Source organism: Arachis ipaensis, chromosome B4 (assembly GCF_059453495.1).
Source record: "Arachis ipaensis isolate K30076 ecotype BB chromosome B4, ASM5945349v1, whole genome shotgun sequence".
In the NCBI taxonomy this organism is placed as follows: domain Eukaryota; kingdom Viridiplantae; phylum Streptophyta; class Magnoliopsida; order Fabales; family Fabaceae; genus Arachis; species Arachis ipaensis.
This window is the reverse complement of record NC_142439.1, coordinates 74,159,549-74,184,580: the sequence shown is the minus strand read 5'-3', so window position 1 is coordinate 74,184,580 and position 25,032 is coordinate 74,159,549. Positions and strand designations below refer to the sequence as shown.

General features: G+C 39.3%; 1 non-coding gene across 1 annotated transcript; it reads left to right on the top strand.

Moving 5' to 3' along the window:
* Window positions 1-24,588: 24,588 nt before the first annotated feature.
* Window positions 24,589-24,695, top strand: LOC148567945 (small nucleolar RNA R71). Its single transcript, XR_015883045.1, has one exon. It is a non-coding gene; the product is annotated as a small nucleolar RNA R71 (small nucleolar RNA).
* Window positions 24,696-25,032: the final 337 nt, after the last annotated feature.

The window sequence follows — 25,032 nt, the reverse complement described above, 5'->3', positions numbered from 1 at the left end:
AGAGTAGAAGAAGAAGAAATAGAGGAGATGGAGGGGGCTTGGTATTTCGGCCAAGGGGGAGAAGTAGTGTATATGTTGTGTGAAAATGAAGGAGTGAAGATGGGTTTATATAGGAGTGGAGAGGGGGGTATGGTTCGGCCATTATGGGTGGGTTTGGGTGGAAAAGTGGTTTGAATTTGAATGGTGAGGTAGGTGGGGTTTTATGAAGGATGGATGTGAGTGGTTAAGAGAATGGTGGGATTTGATAGGTGAGGGATTTTTGGGGAAGAGGTATTGAGGTGATTGGTGAATGGGTGAAGAAGAGAGAGAGAGGTGGGGTAGGTGGGGATCCTGTGGGGTCCACAGATCCTGAGGTGTCAAGGATTTCTCATCGAGGCACCAAGTGGCGTGCAAAATGCCCTTTTCTGCCAATCCTGGCGTTAAACGCCAGGTTGCTGCCCATTTCTGGCGTTTAATGCCAGCTTCTTGCCCTTTTCTGGCGTTAAACGCCAGTCTGGTGCCCATTTCTGGTGTTAAACGCCCAGAATGGTGCCAGACTGGGCGTCTAACGCCCATTCTGCTACCCTTACTGGCGTTTAAACGCCAGTAAGCTTCTCCTCCAGGGTGTTCTGTTTTTCATTCTGTTTTCAGTCTGTTTTTGCTTTTTCAATTGTTTTTGTGACTTCACATGATCATCAACCTGTAGAAACATAAAATAACAATGGAGAATAAATAAAATTTGGTTGCCTCCCAACAAGCGCTTCTTTAATGTCAGTAGCTTGACAGTGGGCTCTGATGGAGCCTCACAGATACTTAGAGCATGATGATGGCCTCTCAACACCAAACTTAGAGTTTGGTTTTGGCCACATCAAACTTAGAGTTTGAATGTGGAGATTTTGTTTGACTATGTATTGAGAGAAGCTTTTCATGCTTCCTCTCCATGGTTACAGAGGGAGATCCTTAAGCCTTAAACACAAGGGAGTCTTCATTCACTTGAAGGACTAATTCTCCTCTGTCTACATCAATCACAGCTTTTACTGTGGCTATGAAGGATCTACCAAGGATGATGGATTCATCTATACACTTCCCAGTGTCTAGGATTATGAAATCAACAGGAATGTAGTGGTCTTCAACCTTTACCAAGACATCCTCTACAAGTCCATAAGCCTGTTTCTTTGAATTGTCTGCCATCTCCAATGAGATTCTTACAGCTTGTACCTCAATGATCCCTAGCTTCTCCATTACAGAGAGAGGCAAGAGGTTTATGCTTGACCCTAGGTCACACAGAGCATTCTCAAAGGTCATGGTGCCTATGGTACAAGGTATTGAGAACTTTCCAGGATCTTGTCTATTCAGAGGTAATTTCTGCCTAGTCAAGTCATCCAGTTCTTTAGTGAGCAATGGAGGTTCATTCTCCCAAGTCTCATTACCAAATAACTTGGCGTTTAGCTTCATGATTGCTCCAAGGTACTTAGCAACTTGCTCTTCAATAACATCTTCATCCTCTTCCGAGGAAGAATACTCATCAGAGCTAATGAATGGCAGGAGTAAATTCAATGGAATCTCTATGGTCTCTGTGTGAGCCTCAGATTCCCGTGGTTCCTCATGAGGGAACTCCTTGGAGGCCAGTGGACATCCAGTGAGGTCTTCCTCAGTAGAGATCACTGCCTCTTCCTCCTCTCCAAGTTCGGCCATGTGGATCATGCTGATGGCCTTACACTCTCCTTTTGGATTCTCTTCTGTATTGCTTGGAAGAGTACTAGGAGGGAGTTCAGTAACTTTCTTACTCAGCTGACCTACTTGTGTCTCCAAATTTCTAATGGAGGACCTTGTTTCAGTCATGAAACTTTGAGTGGTTTTAATTAGATCAGAGACTACAGTTGCTAAGTTAGAGTGGCTCTGCTTAGAATTCTCTGTCTGTTGCTGAGAAGATGATGGAAAAGGCTTGCTATTGCTAAACCTGTTTCTTCCACCATTATTGTTGTTGAAACCTTGTTGAGGTCTCTGTTGATCCTTCCATGAGAGGTATGGATGATTTCTCCATGAAGGATTATAGGTGTTTCCATAGGGTTCTCCCATGTAATTCACCTCTTCCATTGCAGGGTTCTCAGGGTCATAAGCTTCTTCTTCAGAGGAAGCTTCATTAGTACTGACTGATGCAGCTTGTATTCCAGACAGACTCTGAGAAATCATATTGACTTGCTGAGTCAATATTTTGTTCTGGGCCAATATGGCATTCAAAGTATCAATCTCAAGAACTCATTTCTTCTGATTTGTCCCATTATTCACAGGATTCCTTTCAGAGGTGTACATGAATTGGTTATTTGCAACCATTTCAATGAGTTCCTGAGCTTCTGCAGGCGTCTTCTTCATATGAAGAGATCCTCTAGTAGAGCTGTCCAATGACATCTTTGATAGCTCAGATAAACCATCATAGAATATATCCAGGATGGTCCATTCTGAAAGCATGTCAGAAGGACACTTTTTGGTCAGCTGCTTGTATCTTTCCCAAGCTTCATAGAGGGATTCGCCTTCTTTCTGTCTGAAGGTTTGAACATCCACTCTAAGCTTGCTCAGCTTTTGAAGAGGAAAGAACTTGGCTAAGAAAGCCGTGACCAGCTTATCCCAAGAGTTCAGGCTATCTCTGAGTTGAGAGTCCAACCACACTCTAGCTCTGTCTCTTACAGCAAAAGGGAAAAGCATGAGCCTGTAGATCTACTCCATTGGTCTTAACAGTATCACATATCTGCAAGAATTCAGTTAAGAACTGAAAAGGATCTTCAGATGGAAGTCCATGAAACTTGCAGTTCTGCTGCATCAGAGAAACTAGTTGAGGTTTCAGCTCAAAATTCTTTGCTCCAATGGCAGGAATGGAGATGCTTCTTCCATGTAAATTGGAATTAGGTGTAGTAAAGTCACCAAGCATTCTCCTTGCATTATTGTTGTTGGGTTCGGCTGCCATCTCCTTTATTTGTTCGAAATTTTCAATAAGGTTGTCTCTGGATTGTTGTAATTTAGCTTCTCTTAGTTTTCTCTTCAGAGTCCTTTCAGGTTCTAGATCAGCTTCAACAAGAATGCCTTTTTCTTTGTCCCTACTCATAAGAAAGAGAAGAGGAAAAGAAAAGAAGAGGAATCCTCTATGTCACAGTAAAGAGGTTCCTTATTGTTAGTAGAAGAAGAAAAGAAGAAAAAAATTCGAACACAGATAGAAGAGGGGGTTCGAATTTGGTGAGTGATGTGAGGAAGAGATGTTAGTAGATGAATAAATAAATGGAATAAGATGAGAGAGGGAGAGGATTTTCAAAAATAATTTTTGAAAATGAGTTAGTAATTTTCGAAAAATAATTTTTGAAAAAGGTTAGTAATTTTTTTGAAAAGTTTAAAATCAAAAGTTAAAATAATTAATTGATTAAAAAGAATTTTTGAAAAAGAGGGAGATATTTTCGAAAATTAGAGAGAGAGAGTTAGTTAGGTGGTTTTGAAAAAGATAAGAAACAAACAAGAAGTTAGTTAGTTAGTTGAAACAAATTTTGAAAATCACTTTTGAAAAGATAAGAAGATAGGAAGTTAGAAAAAATATTTTGAACTCAAATTTTGAAAAAGATAAGACCAGAAGATATTTTTTTGAAAAGATATGATAGAAATTAGTTTTTGAAAAAGATTTGATTTTTAAAATCTCAATTAATGACTTGATTCACAAGAAATCACAAGATATGATTCTAGAACTTAAAGTTTGAATCTTTCTTAACAAGTAAGTAACAAACTTGAAATTTTTGAATCAAAACATTAATTGATGATGTTATTTTCGAAAATATGATGTAAAAGTAAGAAAAAGATTTTTGAAAAATATTTTTGAAATTTTCGAAAATAACTAAAAAAATTGAAAAAAAGATTTGATTTTTGAAAAAGATTTTGAAAAAGATAAGATTTTTTTTTTAAAATTGAAAATTTGATTTGACTCATAAAAATAACTAGATTTTAAAATTTTTTGAAAAGGTCAAATCTAATTTTCAAAATTTTAAGAGAGAAAAAGGGAAAGATATTTTTTGATTTTTGAATTTTTATGATGAGAGAGAAAAACAAGAAAAATGATGCAATGCATGAAAGTTATGGATCAAAACAATGAATGCATGCAAGAATGCTATGAATGTCAAGATGAACACCAAGAACACTATGAAGATCATGATGAACATCAAGAACACATTTTTGAAAAATTTTTAATGCAAAGAAAACATGCAAGACACCAAACTTAGAATTCTATAATGCTTAGACACTAAGAATTCAAGAATGCATATGAAAAACAAGAAAAGACACAAAACATGCAAATGCAAAGATCAAACAAGAAGACTTACCAAGAACAACTTGAAGATCATGACGAACACTATGAATGTATGAAAATTTTCGAAAAAAATGCAAGATGAGTATGCAATCGACACCAAACTTATAACATGACTCAAGACTCAAACAAGAAACACAAAAAAATATTTTTGATTTTTATGATTTTCTAATTTTTTTGTATTTTTTTTTCGAAAATTATTTGAAAAACAAAAATAAGGATTCCAAAATTTTTAATATGGATTCCAGGAATCTAGCATTCTTAGTCTAAAGCTCCAATCAAAGGGTCAGGCATGGCTTAATAGCCAGCCAAGCTTTAGCATGTAATTCAGACATGACACGCCTGACATTCCCTACAGACATGGCTTTACAGCCAGCCAGGCTTCAACATGCTTCATGAAACACTAGAATTCATTCTTAAAAATTCTGAAGAAAAATATATTTTTGAAAACATTTTTATTTTAAGAAATTTTTTTTTCAAAAACTGATGAGAAATTTTTGAAAGATTTTTGAAGAATTTTTGAAAATAAAACAAAAAGAAAATTACCTAATCTGAGCAACAAGATGAACCGTCAGTTGTCCAAACTCAAACAATCCCCGGCAACGGCGCCAAAAACTTGGTGCACGAAATTGTGATCTCTGGTAATGGCTCCAAAAACTTGGTGCTCTAATCTTAATTCATAATTTGTCACAACTTCGATACAACTAACCAGCAAGTGCACTGGGTCGTCCAAGTAATACCTTACGTGAGTAAGGGTCAAATCCCACGGAGATTGTTGGTATGAAGCAAGCTATGGTCACCTTGTAAATCTCAGTCAGGCGGATATAAAATAGTAATGGGGTTTTCGAAATCTAGTAATAAAAGAAGGATAGAAATACTTATGTAAATCACTGGTGAGAATTTCAGATAAGCGTATGGAGATGCATTCGTTCCTCTAAACCTCCGCTTTCCTGCTGTCTTCATCCAATCAGTCTTACTCCTTTCCATGGCTGGCTTTATGCAAGGGCATCACCGTTGTCAGTGGCTACATCCCCTCCTCTTGTGAAAATGGTCCAAGATGCCCTGTCACGGCACGACTAATCATCTGAGATTCCCGATCATGCTGGAATAGGATTCACCCTCCTTTTGCGTCTGTCAATACGCCCAGCACTCGCGAGTTTGAAGCTCGTCACAGTCATTCAATCATTGGATCCTACTCAGAATACCACAGACAAGGTTTAGACTTTCCAGATTCTCTTGAATGCCACCATCATTCTAGCTTACACCACGAAGATTCCGATTAAGAGATCTAAGAGACACTCATTCAATCTAAGGTAGAACGGAGGTGGTTGTCAAGCACGCGTTCATAGGGAATGATGATGATTGTCACGTTCATCACATTCAGGTTGAAGTGCGAATGAATATATTAGAAGCGAAATAAGATGAATTGAATAGAAAACAGTAGTACTTTGCATTAATCTTTGAGGAACAGCAGAGCTCCACACCTTAATCTATGGAGTGTAGAAACTCTACCGTTAAAAATACATAAGTGAAAGGTCCAGGCATGGCCGAATGGCCAGCCCCCATGATCTAAGAACTAGGCATCCAAAGATATCAAATACAATAGTAAAATGTCCTATTTATAATAAACTAGCTACTAGGGTTTACAGAAGTAAGTAATTGATGCATAAATCCACTTTCGGGGCCCACTTGGTGTGTGCTTGGGCTGAGCTTGAAGTCTACACGTGAAGAGGTCATTCTTGGAGTTGACCACCAGCTTTTGTGCCAGTTTGGGCGTTGAACTCCACTTTGCAACTTGTTTCTGGCGCTGGACGCCAGAATTGGGCAGAGAGCTGGCGTTGAACGCCAGTTTGCGTCACCTAAACTCGGGCAAAGTATAGACTATTATATATTGCTGGAAAGCCCTGGATGTCTACTCTCCAACGCAATTAGAAGCGCGCCATTGTGAGTTCTGTAGCTCCGGAAAATCCATTTTGAGTGCAGGGAGGTCAGAATCCAACAGCATCAGCAGTCCTTCTTCAACCTCTGAATCTGATTTTTGCTCAAGTCCCTCAATTTCAGCCAGAAAATACCTGAAATCATAGAAAAACATACAAACTCATAGTAAAGTCCAGAAATGTGAATTTAACATAAAAACTAATGAAAACATCCCTAAAAGTAACTAGATCCTACTAAAAACATACTAAAAATAATGCCAAAAAGCGTATAAATTATCCGCTCATCAACCACAACAAACCTTACTCATCGAATCAGCATTCCAACCACAACTCCAACCATCAAACAGGGAATCATAGACCCTACCATAACTCCCAAAACACATCATACCATAGTAACCAACCCATACACAACAACCTCAATCAAGATGCATCATCCTCAACTATGCAACCATGTGAAATCAAGAGCAACTCCGAAAGGATGGAGGCTACAATAGCACAACTGTCATCACAGATTACAGGGGCAGTCTCCACCCTCATGGACAGACAAGCACAAACTGAAAGAAGGATAGACACTAATAAAGAAGAATATAGGTCAAATCTGAAAAATCAAGGAACAGCAATCTCAAAGTTGGAAGCACAAGTGGGGATTTTATCCAAGCAAATCCCACTTCCCACACACACATTTCCCAGTGATACCATGGCTAACCCAAGAGGGGAATCCAAAGCCATTACTCTAAGAAGCGGGAAGGTTGTAGAAGAAGGAACCCCAAGAAAAGACAATCATGAAGAAATGGCAGCAAAGCATGGGAACAAGGATGAAGGAGAGATCCCTGCTCCACCTCCACCAAAACCAGTCTTGAAGCCTTATGTGCTGAAAGCACCATATCCACAAAGACTGGGAAAAGATGGGAAGGATGGCCAGCTCTCTAAGTTCCTATAGATCTTCAAGAAGCTCCAAATCAACATACCATTTGCTGAGGCATTGGAACAAATGCCACTCTATGCCAAATTTTTGAAGGAGCTTATAACCAAAAAGAGGAACTGGGAGGCAAAAAAACCATAGTATTGACTGAGGAATGCAGCGCTATCATACAGAAGAAGCTACCTCAAAAGCTGAAAGACCCAGGGAGTTTCCAAATCCTCTGCATCATAGGGGACATCACTATTGAGAAAGCTTTGTGTGACTTGGGAGCTAGCATAAACCTTATGTCCCTAACCATGATGAGAAGGATGAAGATTGAGGAAGCCAAGCCAACAAGAATGGCACTCCAATTGGCTGACAGAACATGTAAGTTTCCACATGGGGTGGTGGAAGACTTGCTAGTGAAAGTAGGAGAGTTCATTTTCCCTGCTGATTTCGTTGTGCTGGACATGGAAGAAGAGGCCAACACGTCATTTATCCTAGGAAGACCATTTCTAGCTACTGCTGGAGCCATCATTGATGTGCAAAAAGGGGAACTAGTCTTGAGGTTGCATGAAGAGAAAATGGTCTTCAACGTTTTCAAAGCAATGAGTTACCCCAAGGAATCCATAGGAGAATGCATGCTGGTAGGCACCATGGAACAGATAGTTCAAGAAGTCTTGGAAGAAGAACAATGTAGAGGAACCATTGAGCTGGAACAAGCACCAGATGGAGATCCACCACAAGCAACCATGAGAAACTCAATCATTCCAACTACCACAGACAACAAAGATGTAGAGTCACTAAAACTAGAGCTGAAGACCTTACCACCCAACTTGAAATATGCATATCTGGGTGCTAACAACACTCACCCAGTGATCATAAATTCAAGTCTGTGTAATAAACAAGAAGAGGAGCTTATCCAAGTGCTGAGACAACACAAGAATGCCATAGGTTGGACACTTGCAGATTTAAAAGGGATCAGTCCTTCAATATGTATGCATAAAATCCTACTTGAAGAAGATGCCAAACCTTCAAGGCAACAACAAAGGAGGCTGAACCCAACTATGAATGATGTGGTTCAGAAAGAAGTGTTGAAATTGTGGCAAGCAGGGGTGATCTACCCCATCTCAGACAGCACTTGGGTAAGTCCGGTGCAAGTAGTCCCTAAGAAGGGAGGGATCACTGTTGTAACAAATGAGAAGAATGAATTGATACCCACAAGGATAGTGACCGGATGGCGTATGTGCATTGACTACCAGAAACTTAATGAAGCCACCCGGAAGGATCACTTTCCCCTACCTTTCATGGACCAGATGCTTGAAAGATTGGCAGGACATGAGTATTATTGCTTCCTGGATGGGTATTCGGGCTACAATCAAATTGTTGTAGCCCCAAGGATCAGGAAAAAACTTCATTTACTTGTTCATATGGTGTCTTTGCTTATAAGAGAATGCCCTTTGGATTGTGCAATTGATGCACGGAAACTTGTCTTTCAACAATTTTCCCTCGGCAAGTATACCGAATTGTCGTCAAGTAAATACTCACAATAGAGTGAGGTCGAATCCCAGAGGGATTGATTGGTCAAGCAACTTTAATCGGAGGAATGTTCTAGTTGAGCTAAGCAGAAGTTGATTTGAGAGTTGCAGAAAATTAAATGGCGGGAAAGTAAATAGCAGAAATTGTAAATGCTGGAAATAAAGAACTGAATATAAATGACAGAAAATAAATTACAGAATCTTAAATGGGAAACGAGGAATTTAGCATAAAAGTAAATGGCAGAAAATAAAGAGAATGGGTAAGATCAAAAACGGGGAATTCATTGGGATCAGGAGATGTTGCATTCTCCGGATCAAGTTCATTTTCATCTCTTCCTCAATCAATGCATTCATTGATCTCCTTGGCAATCTTAAGTGATTGAATTCCAATTCCTTGGTAATTCAATCTCTCAAATCTTGATCAATAGCCAATTCCTTGGTCTAATTGCTCATGAGAAGAGATGAAGTGTGGTCACTGATTATACCACATGTATTCCCAAATCAAAATGTTGGTAGGATTATATGTCACTATATCCATCTAAACCCCAATTTGGTCCAACATGAGAAAGCATTTCTAGCATGATCTCTTCATTCCTCTTCCAAGGTTCCGAAGAGATCCAAGTATGAATAGCTTCTTTTCCAAGACAACTACCCAATTAGATGAAGATTGAAAGCTTTCTAGTAAAATCAAGAGAAAAGAAAGCAGAAGAATAATGAAAACTATTATTGATCCATCAAATTACAACAGAGCTCCCTAACCCAATGAAAGGGGTTTAGTTGTTCATAGCTCTAGGAATGGAAAGCAAAGATGGAAAATACATTCTGAAAGTATAACTAGAAGTTGCAGAGAAAGTAAAATTATACAGAGAGTGGATCTCTCAATCCCCAAAAAGCTCCCTTCTCTAGTTCAAAACTACTCATATATATACTACTCTTCTGATCTTCTAGTTAGCTCTTCAAGTCTTTGGATATGGGCCTTTGGATCTTGAGTTGAAGTAGTTTGGAATCTTTAGTGGGCTCAGCTTTACTTGCAGAGAAAGTGTGAAGTAGGCATGGACTTTGGCTAGGACGTTAGTGGCGTTAACGTTCAGTGAAAATGTGGGTTCGAGAACGTTAGTGACAATCACCTTTTTCACTAACATTCCTAGCCCAAGATGGTTCACGTTAACTTCAACGTTAGTGGCACTAACGTGACCACTAACATTACCTCTTGGTCCATCGCAAGCGTTATTGGTGTTTACCTTTGCCAATAACGTAGCTCTTAGCCCCCATTTTCTCACTTTAGAGTCCACATTAGTATAAATAACGTGGCTCTTAACGTGGGCATGCTTTAGCCTCGAGAGCGTTAGTGACACTTACCTTTGTCACTAATGCTCCAAACGCCCCTTTTCACGTTAGTGCCCCACGTTAATTGTCTTAACATGGCCACTAACGTGGTGGTGATTGCCATCTCCAACGTTAGTGGCAAAGGTGTCTGTCACTAACGTTGGCTCATCATTTCTTTCCTCCACGTTAGCTTCCATGTTAATGCAATTAACGTGGCAACTAACGTGGCTCATAGTGGCATAGTCCAACGTTAGTGGCAAAGGTGAATGTCACTAACGTTGGCGATTCCTTGCTCCTCCCACGTTAGAGTTCAAGTTAATGTAGTTAACGTGACTCTTAACGTGGCCAATTGGGCTTAGTCCAACGTTAGTGACAAAGGTGAGTGTCACTAACGTTGGCATTGTCTTCCCTTTCCACGTTAGAGTTCACGTTAACTGCGTTAACGTGACTCTTAACGTGGCTAATTGTCAATTTGGAGCGTTAGTAGTATTCACTTTTACCACTAACGCTGGAGCTCCCTTTCTCTCCATGTTAACTACCACGTTAACATAGTTAACGTGGTTAACGTGGTAATTAACGTGGGCCATGATGGTTTCGAAGGTGTTATTGGCAATCACTTTTCTCATTAACGTTGCAAGTTTATTCCCATTCCACGTTAGTGGTCACGTTAATTAGATTAACGTGGCTGCTAATGTGGCTCTTTCTTGCTTTCTTTGTCCTGAAATCAAGCAAATAAAGTGCATCAAAGCTCTAATCCAAGTTATGAGACATGCATTATCCAATTTGTCATTCAATTCATGCATAATTCTCATAAAATCACATAAAATTCACAATGTTTGCTTGAATCAAGATGTAAGTGATTATTGATAAACCACTATTTTATGATTTATCTTGTGCTCAATTGAGTGGTTTTTATCTACTCTTTACCCACTTATTCATACTATTTGCATGGTTTTACATTTGCCTTCCTAATTATGTGCCTTAACTGAAAACATGTTTCTTTGGACTTATCTTTGCTAATATTAATCCTCTCTTATTACCATTAGATGCCTTGATATGTGTGTTAAGTGCTTTCAGAGATTACAGGGCAGGAATGGCTCAGAGAATGGAAAGGAAGCATGCAAAAGTGGAAGGAATACAAGAAGTTGAAGGAACTGCAAAGCTGTCAGCCTGACTCTCTCGCACTCAAACGGCTGTAACTTTAGCTACAGAGGTCCAAATGATGCGGTTCTAGTTGCGTTGGAAAGCTAACGTCCGGGGCTTCGATTTGATATATAATATGCCATAGTTTCCCTGACGCTAGGTAACACGAATGCGTGATCCACGCGGATGCGTCGCAGTGACGAAAAACTAGCGTGGCAGATTTCTCCTCCAGCGATTTCTGGGCTGTTTCCGACCCAGTTTGCGGCCCAGAAAACACATATTAGAGGCTATAAAGTGGGGGAATGCATCCATTTATAATCATGCTCTCATATTCACAATTTTAGGAGTAGATGTAGTTTTTAGAGAGAGAGGTTCTCTCCTCTCTCTTAGGATTAGGATTTAGGATTTCTCTTTGTTTTAGGAGTGGCTCTCAATCCCAGGTTCTTTATTTTTATTTATTTTTCCAATTTAATTTATGAACTCTTCCATGTTACATATAATTTTCTTAATTAATGTTATTTAAGGTATTTCAGATTTAAGATTGCTTTGCTCTGTTTAAGATTGCTTTCAATTTAATTTAGATATTTTTTTCTCCCTTTTGGCTTTGGTCAAGTGATTGGTAATACTTGAGTTATCAAACTCAGCAAATGATTGAAATTGGCAGATTCTGCTTGAGCTAGGATTGCTCTAAGGCTAGTCTTTCCACAGGAGTTGACTAGGACTTGAGAATCAAGCAAATCAGTCCACTCAACCTTCCTTTGCTTAGTAAAGGCTGACCAAGTGGGATTAAAACCCAATTCTCTTCACACCTGATAAGGATAACTAGGATAGGACCTCCAATTTCTCATATCTTTCCAAGAGTTTATTTTACAGTTATTTATTTATTTTATTCTTCTTATGCAACATACTGCTCCCTTACTTTCTAAAACCCCTACCTTACTTTCTAAAACCCCTAATTTACAAGACTCATAACCAATAATAAGAACATACTTCCCTGCAGTTCCTTGAGAAGACGACCCGAGGTTTGAATACTCGGTTATCAATTTCAAAGGGGTTTGTTACTTGTGACAACCAAAACATTTGTATGAAAGGACTTTTGAAGGTTTAGAAACTATACTTGCAACGAGGATTTATCCACAAATTTCTAGACCACGCAAAAGTTCTCTCATCAAAATGGCACCGTTGCAGGGGAATTGCAAACGTGTGCCTTATTATTGGTTATTGTAAATATTTTATTTTTGCTTGTTTATTTATTTTTATTTTTGTATTTATTTTTGCTTTTTCTTAAGTTAAGAGGTTATTGGTTTTTATTTTAAAATTTTTATTTTATCTTATCTTATTTCAAAAATCAAATTTCAAAATTCAAATTTAAAAATTTTCAAAATTCAAATTTAAAAAATTTTCAAATTTCAAATTTCAAAAATTTAAAATTCAAAATTTCAAAATTTCAAAATTCAAATTTCAAAATTTAATTTTCAAATTTGAAATTTAAATTTCAATAACCTTTTAATTTCAATTTGTTTTTATTTTTATTTTCAATTTTTATTTGCTACTATGAACTCTCACCCCTTTGGCTATGAGTCTGGTTACAATTATGTTGCAGGAAGAGGAAATTACAATGAGAATAGGCACCAAGGTTGGAAGAATCAAAGATGGGAGGAGCCACAAGGATTTAATCAACCCTCTTGGCAACAACCACCTCCAATGGACTATCAACAACCACCATCATATGCCTATGAACCCTCTCCTCAAAATAACTCTGGACCACCATACTCACAAGTCCCTTACCACCAAACACCTTCATATGACCCTAACCCACATCCACCATACCAACCACCCTATAAACCAAATGAGCCATACATAGATCCACCCCAACCTCTATTGGATAACAATACACTCATCTCTAACATCATTGGTCTCACCTCTACACTCCAAAATCTTATATCCCGTATGAACCAATCCTCTACCTCCAATATTCAACCCTCAAGCTCTAGTGCACTTCCTTTTCAACCACATAATGATCTTTTCATCCCATCACCACCCTCTATGGAAGAGCACCCACATCCATCAATCCAAGAGCAAGATGATCCCAATTATGCTATTGATATGGAATAGGAAAGAAGGAATCATCTTCGCGAATCCATACTTCATAAAGAGCTAGAGGAGGCCCTACGTGTAAAGGTAGGAGAGACCCTTGAAGATGAAAAAGTAGTTAAAAGGAGTTGTCATGGAGAGAAAATCATCAAGGATGAGTACGATTTTATATTACAATTACTGGACAAAGCAGTAATTATTGAAGAGGAAAAAGTGGTTGAAGATTTAGGAGATGCAGAACCTCCATGGGAAAGTCAAGTTATCAAGCCTCCTTCAAAGACGTTTGAAATTGATGTTGAGGAGGGTGTACAACCTCCAAGGCATATCATGGCTAAAGACTTTGAAGAGGTTGATCAAGAGATGGAGATTGAAGAAGAAGAAGAAGCTTGCAAAGAGGTGGAAGTTGTAAAAGAGCACAAGGGAGTGGAGCTTGGAATCACCTTGCCAAAGTTATTGGAGACCCCTCCCCCTAAGTTGCCATCATCCTTCACAATATTCAAGTGGGTAAAATTCATATCCCTTAGCTTTCTAATTCCACTTGAATATGGGCTACTGGAGACGGATGGTCAACTTAGAGCTCTTTGTGGTATTAAGAGTAAGAGGATGATGGTTAGTGGTTAGAGTTGTCAAGCAAGGTTCAACATGGCTGCATACTCAAAGTTTAAATGCAAGGGTTGGTGTAAAGCTCAACTGAATGGGTCTAGGAAGTTTTTTGGACGCCTCAGTGAGAATTCTAAGGCTGAACCACCCGGATGGAATCATGATGATCAACAAGAAGACGGGTGCAAAAGCAAGGTTTGGGATCCTGGAATCTGTTCTGACATCCAACACCCCGGGAGCCTAAGAATCTGTTTGAAGCTGCTCAAAGGCTTTACGTGCCTAGTTTGGGACCTCGGAAGCTGTTGGAATTCCAAACACTGGTGGAGATTTTTGGATGAATACAAGCATAAGCCACCATAACAGGAAGCTCATCAAATGCCCAACTTAAGGACTTTAACAAAAAGTGCTAGGTGGGAGACAACCCACCATGGTATGATCGTTCTTTCTTTTCATCTTTATTTTGTTTTATTTGTTTTCGTGTTTTACTTTATTTTATTATATTGAACCTGGAGTTTTGCATCACATTCATATTAACACTGCATTCTGCATCTTTTCAGATTAACAAAAAAAAAAAAAGAGAAGCATGCACGCGATGCGGCAGCGTCGCTGACGCGTCCGCGTCATGTGGGAAAAATGGCTCCTACGCGACCGCGTCACTCACGCGGCAGCGTGACCTGGAAATCGACGTACGAAGGGTGCACGACCGAAAGTTGTGCGAGAGTGGAGCTAGACTGGTGCTGACCGCACACGCCTTACCACGCTGACGCATGGCTCACGCGTCCGCGTCATATTCCCATGATGGCCACTCACGCGATCGCGTCGACCACGCGACCGCGTCACCCTGGATTTTGGCAATACCAAGTTTCGAACAGAGATTTGTACGACCGCGAGGCTGCACTCCCGCCACTAGCACAAATCAAGTAACGCGATCGCGTGCCCCACGCGTTCGCATCGCCTGACCTTATTGCGCACCACGCGACCGCGTCGCCAGCGTCACACAACCTATCCAGATTAGTGCCAATTTTCTTATCTTTTCTTCTCTAATCCTAATTTTTTCTATCTTTTCTTCTTTCTTCTTTCTTTCGTACTTTATTTCTTTCCCTTCTCATTCTTCTTATCTTTTATTTTATTTTATTTATTTGCTTACTTTCATTCATTGCATATTTTTATTTTTCTAAATTTATTATTTTACCATTGGTGTTCAAATGTTCTTATTCAACTGTTACATCTTTTCTGGTATTTTCTTGGTGCTTAATGACTTGTTTAATTCTGATTGAGTAATATTATTTAAATCAATGCCAATCTTTTATATCTGTATTACTTTTGCATTGACATGAATTTATATTATCTCTCCTTCCCCACTCTCTTCCCTATTGTTGTACATTTTGTACCACTGGCATACCATGGCTTCTATTGTTTTCTCACTTGCATGTTGTAGCTACCATGTAATTGAGACCTTTATTATTTGGCATTAACCCACCCATACTGTATTTATTTTCCTATCTTTATTTCTGGGTTACTCTTCTTTCCTTTTTCTTTCAGGATGGCCACCCGGAAGAGAACCGGAAGACGTTTACATGGGGAGACAGGCAAGTCAATCTGCACAATCTATAGAGAAAAGCATCAGTTGAAGCCACCCGTCCACTTGCACATCTTAGCATGCACTGAGGACGGTGCAATCTTTAAGTGTGGGGAGGTCGATACCGATCTCCATGGGTTAGTACATTTCTATTTCAACACCAATGTTTAAATTTTCTTTGTTAAATTAGTTATTGCATTTGCATATTTGTTTGATTTTATGCATTTAGTTACTACTTGGTTAAAGTAATAAAATTCTTTTAAGACCCTATCTTTGAAAATTTTCACTAATTTAAATTGAAAAAATTTTTTATGTTAAAACTTGTTTGAAGTTGTATGTGGAACATGGTTTTTGAGCCAAAGAACACACAACCTGTGAGATTTTGAGCTTATTTATATGGTTATATTATTTAACCATAAATATTTTATTCTTGTGTGTTTTCTTCTCTATAATTGCAATCTTTGCTTTGTTCCATTTTATATGTCCATTATTTAGTATATTTACATGCTTGCACATGATTGAGGCCATTGTTTGATTTTAGCTCACTTATCCCAAATAAGCCTACCCTTTAAATCACCCTTGTCAGCCACTTTGAGCCTTTTAATCCCCATTTGTTCTACATTTTACCACATCACTAGTCTTAAGCGGAAAACAAATTAATTATCCCAATTGAATCTTTGGTTAGCTTAAGATAGAGATTGTGTATCAAATAAGTGTGGGGAAATTGTGGGAACATGGGTTGATAAGGGAATGTATCATATTTTTAATTTATTTGAATATGGAAAATTTGGGAACCTACTCATGAAAAACCAAAATAGAAAAATAATGAAAAATCTATGTGCATTGATAAGTTATGTTTGCTTTTATGATTCAAAAAAAAAAAGAAAAGAAAAGAAAACGAGAAAAAGAAAAAAAAAAATATATAATATAAATAAATAAATAAGGGGACAAAATTACCCCAATGTTGAGTTAATGAAAAAATCAATGCACATTTGACAAATTAAAAAGAAAAAGTTGATACATGAGTATGTGATGCAAAAGTGGGAATCTTGGGTAGCTAGGCATGAATTAGAATTATATAAAGTATATGTATGTTAGGTGAAAGTTTAGGATAATTAAAGATTCATATTATAGCTCACTTGGCCATACATATATCCTTACCTTTACCTTAGCCCCATTACAACCTTGAAAATAATGTTGATTGGTTAGATGAAGAACAAGGTTTAAAAAGCATAACTAGAGAAGAGTAGAATGAATAACCCTATACACTTGAGAGATTAGAGTGATATACACTACTAGTGAGGGTTCAGTGCTTGATTCTATGTTCCCTGCTTTCATGAGCTGTCTTCTTACAAGTTTACTTGCTTTTTATTGTATAATTTGAATTAGTGGAATTTGATTTATGTTTGTCTTGGAGAACTTATTTACTTTTAACCAAGTAGGTAGAAACATTTTGCATTCATGTACATAGGTTGCATTTCATACATTTTACCATTCCTCTTCACTTTTATAGTTCTCTCGAGCCTAGCATGAGGACATGCTAATGTTTAAGTGTGGGGAGGTTGATAAACCACTATTTTATGGTTTATCTTGTGCTCAATTGAGTGATTTTTATCTACCCTTTACCCACTTATTCATACTATTTGCATGGTTTTACATTTGCCTTCCTAATTATGTGCTTTAATTGAAAGCATGTTTCTTTGGACTTATCTTTGCTAATATTAATCCTCTCTTATTACCATTAGATGCCTTGATATGTGTGTTAAGTGCTTTCAGAGATTACAGGGCAGGAATGGCTCAGAGGATGGAAAGGAAGCATGCAAACGTGGAAGGAATACAAGAAGTTGAAGGAACTAAAAAGCTGTCAGCCTGACCCTCTCACACTCAAACGGCTGTAACTTTAGCTACAAAGGTCCAAACGACGTGGTTCCAAGTGCGTTGGAAAGCTAACGTCCGGGGCTTCGATTTTATATATAATATGCCATAGTTACCTTGAAGCTAGGCGATGCGAATGCGTGATCCACGCGAACACATCGCAGTGACGAAAAACCAGCGTGGCAGATTTCTCCTCCAGCGATTTCTGGGCTGTTTCCGACCCAGTTTGCGGCCCAGAAAACACAGATTAGAGGCTATAAAGTAGGGGAATGCATCCATTCATAATCATGCTCTCATATTCGCAATTTTAGGAGTAGATGTAGTTTTTAGAGAGAGAGGTTCTCTCCTCTCTCTTAGGATTAGGATTTAGGATTTCTCTTTGTTTTAGGAGTGGCTCTCAATCCCAGGTTCTTTATTTTTATTTATTTTCCCAATTTAATTTATGAACTCTTCCATGTTACATATAATTTTCTTAATTAATGTTATTTGAGGTATTTCAGATTTAAGATTGCTTTGCTCTGTTTAAGATTGCTTTCAATTTAATTTAGATATTTTTTTCTCCCTTTTGGCTTTGGTCAAGTGATTGGTAATACTTGAGTTATCAAACTCAGCAAGTGATTGAAATTGGCAGATTCTGCTTGAGCTAGGATTGCTCTAAGGCTAGTCTCTCCACAGGAGTTGACTAGGACTTGAGAATCAAGCCAATCAGTCCACTGAACCTTCCTTTGCTTAGTAAAGGCTGACCAAGTGGGATTAAAACCCAATTCTCTTCACATCTGATAAGGATAACTAGGATAGGACCTCCAATTTCTCATACCTTGCCAAGAGTTTATTTTACAGTTATTTATTTATTTTATTCTTCTTATGCAACATACTGCTCCCTTACTTTCTAAAACCCCTACCTTACTTTCTAAAACCCCTAATTTACAAGACTCATAACCAATAATAAGAACATACTTCCCTGCAGTTCCTTGAGAAGACGACCCGAGGTTTGAATACTCGGTTATCAATTTCAAAGGAGTTTGTTACTTGTGACAACCAAAATGTTTGTATGAAAGGACTTTTGAAGGTTTAGAAACTATACTTGCAACGAGGATTTATCCGCAAACTTTTAGACTACGCAAAAGTTCTCTCATCAATTATCTACCCAAAACTTGCTTATTAACTAAGAAAATGCATGAAACTACCCTAAAATAGTAAAGAAAAGGTCAGTGAAACTGGCCAAAATGCCCTGGCATCACAACACCAAACTTAAAGCTTGCTTGTCCCTAAGCAAGTACTGAAACGTAAGAATGATGAATGAAATGACAAGAGAAATGAGTCATTATAGTGGAAGTCATGTCCTTAGTTTTATGGGATTTCATGCATAGCAACTTAGGTTCATTCCTTCATTGGCTTTCAGACCTTTACCATGCCCTGGAATACTCACTTGATTGTGTTCTTTAGACTAGGTGCTCTGTAAGGGGGCGACTCTTTAAGATAAGCTTTCAGCCAGCACTCCCGAACCAGTTGGTTCAAGGTGCTAGGTGTTAAGACACCCCTAAGGACTTACCCCCTCAAGTCTCTTTTCCCCATACATTCACACCACAGGCACATGGTTTGTTATTTTTCTTCTTGAGACCTTGGTGTCCAGCACCTCTTTGGGTTACTAAGTTCTCTGTAGCAAGGGTTACCTTTGATAGTGGACTTTCAGCTGATAATCCCGGGTTAGTTAACCCAAGTTACCAAGTGATAAGGCACCCCTGAGAGCTTATTCATCCAAGTATATCCTTTGCACAGGAGCACCACAGACACATGCCTTAAGATTCAACCCTTGGTGCCTAGCCTTATTTCTTACTCTTTTTCTTTATTTCTCAACTTTCATTTTTCTTTCCCCTTTCCTTATTAGGATCTTGTTATTTAGCTAGTCTCATGGGGTGTGTTTCAAGCATATGATTCAGGAAAGATAGTTGCCTTCCTACCTTGTTCGTGAACTAACTTAGCTAAGTAATTACTACCCCACAAGCTTAAGCACTTACTCCACAAGTTGAACATCACTATGGTCTTTCATAACATCTCTTTTTATTTGACTTAAAGGGACAAGCATACAAGTGAGCAAGGTGAAAATGCAGTAGTGACATTAGGCTTGCAAGCATATGACAAAAGCAAGGAAAACAAACATTAAATTCTAGTGATTTAAGCTAAAGAGTAACTATTAATTAGGGGCACATTCAGACTTCCAATTTGAGCAATTCCAAGCATATGGAATCAAATAACAATACAACCTTTTGGTGGTGCCTTTCAGCTATCCCTTTATTGTCATCATCCATAGCTTCTGCATCTTTCCTCGCCTCCTTGGATGCTGGTGCACTGTTTTTCCAGAAGATTGATTGAATTCCTGCAAAGTTATTGGAAGTTGCTTGTTCCCCAAGCACTTGAGGAATAGTTAGCATGCATGTATGCTTGTGAATTTCTGAACTCAATTTGGTGTGTGAACACCAAACTTAGTTCCTTGCCTAATGCACAGATTAAATACATGCAGAGAACCTCATGTGCTTTTATTAATAAAATGACTATGAAATAGAAACTAAACTATTGTTAAGTGGTTTCCCTGATTGGTCAGGGCTAGCAACTTGCCATTGAAGAGGTGTAATGTGGTTCTAATTGAAATCCTTGGTGGAACACCAAACTTAGAATCACACATTCACTCTTGGATTGTTTTGGTGTGCAACACCAAACTTAGCTCCTCGCAATACAGGGTAAACTACTTGTAACTTTTATTGAAATGATCATGAAAAGGAAACTACCTTAGGTTGGGTTGCCTCCCAACGAAGCGCTCTTTTAGCGTCACTAGCTCGACGATTTCTCTATCAGTTGAGATGATATTTCACTTTGGGGCTTTCCCTCATGTTTCCCATGTAATGCTTGAGCCTTTGTCCGTTCACAGTGAAAGTCCTCCTTGAGCTTTCCTCTATGATTTCTATGTGTCCATACGGCGAGACCTTTGTGACAAGAAAGGGTCCAGACCACCTTGATTTGAGTTTCCCAAGGAAGAGTCTCAATTTGGAGTTGTAGAGGAGCACTTGCTGTCCCTTTTCGAAACTCCTAGGTGTCAGATTGAGGTCATGTCTTCTCTTTGCCTTTTCTTTATAGATCTTGGCATTTTCATAGGCTTGAGATCTGAACTCCTCCATTTCCTGCAGCTGCAGGACTCTTTTTTCACCAGCGGCAAGGCTATCAAAATTTAGTAGCTTGAGAGCCCAGAGGGCTTTGTGTTCAAGCTCCAATGGTAAATGACAGGCTTTTCCGCACACCAGTTGATATGGGGACATCCCGATTGGTGTTTTGAATGCCGTTCTGTATGCCCAAAGAGCATCATCTAGCTTCTTCGACCAGTCCTTTCTTGATGCTCCTATAGTCTTTTCCAAAATCCTTTTTAACTCTCTGTTAGATATCTCGGTTTGCCCACTTGTTTGGGGGTGATAAGGTGTGGCAACCTTGTGCTTTACCCCGTATCGTAGGAGAAGGGCTTCTAGTGGCCTATTACAAAAATGGCTCCCTCCATCACTGATGAGTGCTCGTGGGACTCCGAACCGGCTAAAGATGTTCTTTCTGAGGAAGTTCATGACCACCTTGTTATCATTTGTTGGGGATGCAATGGCCTCTACCCACTTGGAAACGTAATCCACTGCTACTAGGATATACTTGTTTGAATATGAGGTTGGAAATGGTCCCATGAAATCGATTCCCCATACATCAAACAGTTCCAGTTCTAAGATGAAATTCTGTGGCATCACATTTCTTTTGGGTAGGTTTCCAGCTCTTTGGTATTCATTGCAGCTCTTTGCTACTTCCTTGGCATCCTTGAAAAGGGTGGGCCAAAAGAATCCACTTTGCAACACCTTGGCTACAGTACTTTCCCCTTCAAAGTGGCTTCCATAGCATGAGCCATGACAGTTCCATAAGACCTCTCTTCCCTCTTCTTCTGAAATACGTCTTCTAAGGATTCCATCTGAACACTTCTTGAATAGGTATGGTTCATCCCAAACAAAATACTTCCCATCATTGATGAGCTTTCTTTTTTGATGTTTGTTGATTTCTGGAGGTAAAGCCCCAGTTGCCTTGAAATTGGCAATATCTGCAAACCAGGGTGCTCTGTGAACCGTCATCAACTGCTCATCTGGGAAGAACTCATTTACACTTGTATCATGTGATCCTTCTTTATCATGAGGGATTCTGGATAGGTGATATGCTACTTTGTTCTCCACTCCTTTCTTGTCTCTAATTTCAATATTGAATTCCTGCAACAATAAGATCCATCTTATTAGTCTTGGTTTTGATTTTTGCTTGGCAAACAAATATTTAAGTGCTGTGTGATCTGTGAAAACGATCACTTTGGCACCAATGAGGTATGATCTAAACTTGTCAAATGCAAAAACTATTGCCAGCAACTCCTTTTCAGTAGTGGTATAATTTCTTTGAGTATCATTGAGGACTTTGCTGGCATAGTATATCACATGGGCCAAGTTATCTTTCCTTTGTCCTAAAACTGCCCCAACTGCAAAATCAGATGCATCACACATCAGTTCAAATGGTAAGTTCCAATCAGGTGGCGAAATGATAGGGGCAGAGGACAGCCTCTTTTTCAAGTTTTCGAATGCTAGCATGCATTTTTCATCAAAGACAAATGGTGTATCAGATACAAGGAGATTGCTTAAGGGCTTTGCTATCTTTGAAAAATCTTTAATAAACCTTCTGTAAAAGCTGGCATGCCCTAAAAAGCTCCTAATTGCCTTGACATCACTTGGTAGGGGTAATTTTTCAATGAGTTCCACCTTAGCTCTGTCTACCTCAATGCCTTGGTTAGAAACCTTATGGCCAAGAACTATTCCTCCTGTCACCATAAAGTGACATTTCTCCCAGTTCAAGACCAAGTTGGTCTCTTGACATCTTTTTAAAACTAGGGCCAAGTGATTTAGGCAATTAGGGAAGGAATCTCCGAATACCGAAAAGTCATCCATAAAGACTTCAATGAATTTTTCTATCATATCTAAGAAAATGGAGAGCATGCAGCATTGGAAAGTTACAAGTGCATTACATAGCCCAAATGGCATGCGCCTGTAGGCAAACACTCCATATGGGCAAGTGAATGAGGTTTTCTCTTGGTCTCTCGGATCAACCACTATTTGGTTATATCCTGAATAACCATCGAGAAAACAGTAATATGCGTGTCCTGCAAGTCTTTCCAGCATCTGATCCATGAAAGGAAGGGGGAAATGATCTTTTCTTGTAGCTTCAATGAGTTTTCTGTAGTCTATGCACATCCGCCATCCTGTGACGGTCCTTGTAGGGATTAGTTTGTTCTTCTCATTGGGGACTACAGTGATTCCTCCTTTTTTGGGACAACTTGCACGGGGCTGACCCATGGGCTGTCTGAGATCGGGTAGATTACCCCTCACTGCCATAACTTCATGACTTCTTTCTGTACCACTTCCTTCATGACTGGATTCAGCCTCCTTTGGGGTTGAATGGATGGTTTAACATCATTTTCCAACAGTATCTTATGCATGCATATGGCCGAACTGATTCCTTTCAGGTCAACGAGGGTCCATCCAATGGCATCCTTATGCTTTCGCAATACTTGGAGTAGTTCATCCTCTTGATCTTGGGTGAGGGCTGAATTTATGATCACTGGGTAATTTTCATTCTCTCCTAAGTATGCATATTTGAGAGTGGGTGGCAGTGCTTTGAGTTCAAGTTTAGGTGCTTCTTTTTTCCATTCTCTTCCTTTGGTGCACCCTGTATATGAATCTCTGCTGTTGCAGCCTCTTCGCTAGATGTTGATTCCTCCTCTGTTAACCCTTCAAGTTCTTCTTCTTCAAAAATCTCTTGTACTGTGTCTTCCAGTGAATCCAACCTCATGCATTCGCCCAATGGTTCTGGTGGGTAACTCATGGCCTTGAACACATTGAATGTCATCTTTTCATTGTGTAATCTCAGGGTGAGTTCACCTTTTTGGACATCAATGATAGCTCCAGCAGTGGCCAAGAACGGTCTTCCCAAGATGATGGAGGCCTTGGCTTCCTCCTTCATGTCCAGCACTACAAAGTCTGCTGGGAAGATAAAATCTCCTACCTTCACCAGCAAGTCTTCTACTATGCCATGAGGAAACTTGAACAATCGGTCTGCCAATTGTAGGGCCATTTTTGTTGGCTTAGCCTCTTCAATTCTCATTTTTCTCATCATAGCTACTGACATCAGATTTATGCTGGCTCCTAAGTCACACAGAGCCTTCTCCACTGTGATTTTCCCTATAATACAAGGGATCTGGAAGCTCCCAGGATCCTTCAATTTCTGGGGTAGTTTGTGCTGAATGATGGCACTACATTCTTCGGTTAGTATCACAGTCTCATTGCTCTTCCAGCTTCTCTTCTTGGTCATTAATTCCTTTAAAAACTTGGCATAGAGCGGCATTTGCTCTATTGCTTCAGCAAAGAGTATGTTGATTTGTAGTTTCTTGAAGATTTCCAGAAATCTTAAGAATTGGTTGTCATCCCCCTTCTTTTTCAATTGCTGAGGGTATGGAGCTCTTGGGACGTCTGGCTTCATCATTTCTCCTTTTTCCTGTGAACTGGGAATGGGAATTTGGACTTCATCTCGTTCCTTTTCCCTTTCATTTGAGTTCTTCTCTTGTGATTTCTTGGGAATTTCCTTCAATTCCTTCCCACTTCTGAGGGTGATAGCCTGACATTCCTCTCCTGGGTTTAGATCGGTGTTGTTGCACAGGTTCTGGCTGGGAATTTGCTTGAATAGGTAGCCAATTTGTGTCTCAAGTTTCTTGATGGCAGCATCTTGATTATGCATATTGGACCGCACTTCCTCCAACCAGGATTGTAAGTTTTGGAGTATGGATCATGGTTTTGCCTAGGTGAGTTTTCAAGGTAATTGGCTTGTTCCTGCTCACCCTCTGCCTCTGTATTCACTCATTCTTGAGCTGCTGATGAGGTAGTGATTGCTGCTACTTGATTCCTTTCCATCTTCTTGGTAAGGTCAGCCAGCTGCTTGGTTATCAACTTATTTTGGGCCAGCAGTGCATCCACGTTGTTCAGCTCTATCACTCCTCTAGTGTTGCCTCTTTCAGAAGCATAGAAGTAGTCATTCTCAGCTACAGTCTCAATGACATCTATGACTTCTTCAATGGTCTTCTTCTTGTTCAGAGATCCCCTAATGAGTGGTCTACTACCTTCTTTGATTCGTAAGAAAGACCCTCATAGAAAATGTGTAACTACACCCATTCATTGAACATATCTGGCGGGCACCTTCTTGTCAAGTCCTTAAACCTCTCCCATGCTTCATAGAGAGTTTCACCATCTTGTTGCTTGAAGATTTGTACCTCAGCTCTTAACCTGTTGATCCTTTGAGGAGGATAGAATCTCGCCAAGAATTTGTTCACCACATCTTCCCAGGTTGTTAAACTCTCCTTCGGGAAGGATTCCAGCCATTTGGATGCATTGTCCTTGAGTGAGAAGGGAAACAGAAGCAGTCTATAGGTGTCAGGGTACACACCATTAGACTTCATAGTATCGCATATCCTCAGGAATGTGGTTAGATGTTGATTGGGGTCTTCTTGGACACTTCCTCCGAATGAACAGTTGTTCTGAACCAGGGTGATGAGTTGTGGCTTTAGTTCAAATTTATTGGCATGTATGGTTAGCTTTTGGATGCTGCTTCCACAGTTTTCTGAA